Genomic DNA, 4316 nt, shown 5'->3' on the forward strand with positions numbered 1-4316 from the left:
ACCCAGAAGCAATACACAGCACACTGACTTTGCAACTTCAGAAGGACAGTGAACAGACTTTGCTTAAAAGACAGCAATCAAGGTGAACTTACTGTTCCTACACTCCAGCTCTGCTGCTCAGGCATTCTGACAGCCAGCTGGGGGCAACAGCAAAGCTCAAAAGGCACTTCCACATATCAGTAGTTCTACCCAAGTACCACACCTTAAGGTGGATCCATGGAACAGACATACTAAGAGTGGTGGCATACTTTTTATTCACACATATCATAAGATTAAAAGGATTATTCTAATTTCTAATGGCAGAAGAAACATATGCAAATTAGCATGTATTGTAAAAGATTTATGGAACTATCCCTATTATGGAAGAGAATTGTTGTATTACCTACCTGAAGGAGAGGTTAAGTCTGTTCCTGTCAGAAGCAGGAAGGAAAAAAACACCTGCTTTTGAAGAGGAAAGAGAGGGAACTGAAACTTAAGGACCTGGCTGAACATGATCACCAAGGAAGGGAAGAATTCCTTTATTTAAAGAAGTGATGCTCCAGTCATCTGATGAGAACAGAAAGATTAAAGAACACCTGAGTGCTTTCTTCACTTGTGACTTTTAATAATAAAAGACTAGTAATTGTAATAGTGAAACAGAAGGATTCTTTTCCAAAAATTTTCACAAACTGGAATTAAATTACTTCCTCATTAAGGAAATGTTAAAGAGTGTAAGAACTGTCATTTTGTCTATGCTAGGATTACCTTTCATCACTCACACAGAAGAGCCAATGAAATGTGGTTAAATTTAAGAATAGGAGCTAAGTACACCTGAAAGGGAGAAGGCTCCTTTCCTCACACAACCCCATTATTCCTTCTTTACCTCTGCTGTATGTCTTAGACTGAATCATTATATTCTTTAAGGAGTGGCTCAAATTGAAGAACAGTTCTGCATCAGAAGTGAGGCTTGCTGCACTTCATTATGCAATTCTGAGCCAGAGCATTACTTAGGAGGAACTAACCATAGTAGAACAAGAACTTAATGACCAGTGGTGCACTGTAGATGGAAATGGCCCTGGGCCAAGTGAGGCAAGATGTATAAAGCCCTGATGAGCAGGGGCACAAGGGAGGGCAACTCAGAATTTCCACTGGAAAGCTCTGCAGCTACCTAGGAGATATCAGAAGTAGCTGCATCACTTGTGCTTTACCAAACCTCTGAAAAAAAATCATTTTTCTTATCTTTGACATACTTGTTTTGTTTAAAGACATACAGTGTTTTCATTAGCTGCTAACCAAGGAATAAGCATTTTCCAGTTCCTTAAAGATTTCTGATTTGCATTCCATTATATATCACAGATTCAGACTGCAATATGGAGTCTTTACTGTAACTTGTGCAGTTACCCTACACCTTAAGGTAGAAGTTACTGCCACTTTTAAATTAGGCACCTCTCCAAATGAATTGCTTTCAAGCAAACAGTTGCTGGCTGCAAATGGAGAACAGCAGCATCTCCACAACCAATATATAACAGCTGCCTGACCAAAAAAAAGCATTAAAAATGAGGGTTGAAGATATATATGGTTACAAATAGCTGTATATATGTATGTATATATACATATTTTAAAAGGGCTGTAATAGTGCAATTTTAAGCAAGAGCAAAATTACTTAGCATACAGAGTTCTTCTCCACAATATTTCTGCTGATGCATAATGAGACTGCTAAAAGAAATCCACCACAGGTGTAGCCCCTTTAAAGGCCAAATGTATTTAATATTAGGTGCTAATAAACACCTAAAGGTTGGGCCTTGTATATTATGCTCAATACACAAGGAGATTACATTTTAAAAAATGTGGTCAAAAGAAAAAAAAAAAATCAATCACACTAAAATTTATTGTTCATTATCAAGATACATAGCTGTTCTTTATGCCAGAAAATAATTTTTAAAAAAAGCTTTACAAAATCTTGAAAACAAAAATTTATGAAATGTTGAAGGCTGCCTAAAAAGGAAACCCAAACAAACAAAAACAAAACACAGAGTCCACAGAATCCTAGGAAAAGTAAGTCCTAAGTAAGGTTGAACAGGTTTTTTCCCCCTCTAATCTGACAGACACTTTCCCATTTCACAGATTAAGCAGCTCTTCTGTGTCCCTATTAGATTTCCATCTGCTGGGGTTTGTTTGGTAGATGCACCTCAGATGTCCCACATTGCTTGAACAACATGAGGCATGGAGTGTGAGGCATTCTGCAAGTCATTTGTCACTACAATTAGGTATGGTCTACAAAGCTCTTCAGCAGAAACATCCTCTCTAGTCAGGCATCAGAGTGAGAACAAATGTCCAAATGAAGCAGGAGGCAAGGGGGAAAGCCCACAAAAAGCCTTATTAAAAGTCAGTGAGGCCCACTGAGTTATATCATAATAGAAACTCTGTGATGAAAAAAGAACTTAAATTTCCTGTTTATTTTTCCAATATCCACTTTGGAATTTATATTGACCGAACTAATGAAACTGTTGACCAGAGTATCCAGTGAGTAATAAGTACTCCTTTAATCCTAAATTATTATTTAAGGAAAAGAAATAAGAAAAGGAAGAATAAGAAACATTTGTTTTTAAATAAAATACATTAAAAAAAACACTACACTTTTTCTCCTCATGATGATCCTCTACTAATTATGCTGGAAAAGAAATTAACCAAACTTAGGTGCTACACTTGCAAAAATGCTTGTCAAGTATTAACAGGCACATCGATTATTTTGAATACTGTTCAGGAATTGCTTTTACAGAAATAGGTTTCTCAGCATAACTGGTGCTCCAGACAATTTTGCAGAGAAGTCATGTGAGCTTTTCAAGACCTGACTGGACAAAACCCTGAGCAACAAGGTGGATCAGGAAACTGATTGCAGGCAAATTAGCAACACCGAAGAAGAATGGCAACTGGCACATTTTTCCATCTATATTATTTTTCCTTATCAGACATATTTTTAAAGGAAAGCACTTGCATGAAACTCTCTCTTCTCCAACAGGAAAATAGACCCTGAAAGACCACTTCTCACTAAAGTGAAAAACAAAAAGAACCCCAAACATTTATTGCCTGTACAAAACACAGTAGGCTTTTAATACAGAAGACAACAGATACAAAAGCTGTGGAACCAGTCCTAGGAATATTTGTTTTAAACATCTCACAGCAAGTATAAAAAGCACAATAATTACTGAGAAGTATTCCAAAAACTAGATCAGTACTGGACAGCCCTGTTCCCAATAAAGAAAAACTACACAATTCAAACTGAACGTCTTAAGTTTGTAATTGCAGCACATTTTCTATATACACACATAGAAATGTAGAAACATACATAAGCACTAAAAACTTTTAAAATTAGATAAAACTAAAGTTGTCCCAAGCAGGATAAGCATAGTCAGAAGAAAAACTTACAGTAAAAAATTATACTAATGTTCTCAAACCCTCTGCCTCCATTGTTCTGCTTCATTTAAAAGATTGATTTGGAGTTCCTACTCTAATGTTCAAAGATGTACCTCCTGTCCTTGAGCAATAGCAAGATATGGTGTTTAAAGTAAACTTCTACAGCAACAAATTTATTATACTTTGAGAGAAAGAATACTTCAGTACAAAAATAATTATGGTTAAGGAGGTCAGCATGTTACATCACTGGAAATGAAAAAAGTAACAGAAGCAAACATGGGTACATGATATACTGGAGATGTTTCAAAGGCAGATCTTATCATGCATCCAAATTCTATTTTTTAGTACACTTCTGCACAGAATATATAGAACAACAAAAAACAAAGGAAAGTGAGAGCTATGAGTAAATATTATATAACATATGTTCTAATTACTGACAATTAGTTAATAATAAAACATAAAATATTCTATTACATTCTACAAAATACTATAGAATATATAAATAATAAAATTTTCTTGAATACAAAAGTCCATATAGCAAATGGCATATCAAAAACAGCACTTCAATATTTTCATCCTGTCACACAAATGTACCCTCTGCTCTCAAAGGCCAAAAGAAAGCATGGTCTATCAGTTCTACCACTTGACTAGAGAAAAGCGGTGTGTTATATTTCTGTAGGACAGTTTAGGTGTTGGGTCTATCCATACTCATTTCAGCTCAGAAGTACTTTAGTGACAATAGTTGCCCTGTACTTGGCATCAATGCTTATCTATTCCATACTGGTAAAATCCTTACATGCAAAGCAGCAAAGAAAAGAGCATCTGTACATGGCACTGACTTAGGAAAGAGAACTCTGACTAAGGAACTAGAGGTCCCTTCCAACCCAAGGCGTTCCACGGCTCCATGACTGCTCCCGCCAATG

General features: G+C 36.1%; 1 protein-coding gene across 11 annotated transcripts in view; it reads right to left on the reverse strand.

Moving 5' to 3' along the window:
• Positions 1–4316, reverse strand: part of FRYL (FRY like transcription coactivator) — a 151018-nt gene that overhangs the window by 146033 nt on the left and 669 nt on the right. The window lies entirely within an intron of this gene.

Source organism: Geospiza fortis, unplaced genomic scaffold, assembly GCF_000277835.1.
Source record: "Geospiza fortis unplaced genomic scaffold, GeoFor_1.0 scaffold40, whole genome shotgun sequence".
Taxonomy (NCBI): domain Eukaryota; kingdom Metazoa; phylum Chordata; class Aves; order Passeriformes; family Thraupidae; genus Geospiza; species Geospiza fortis.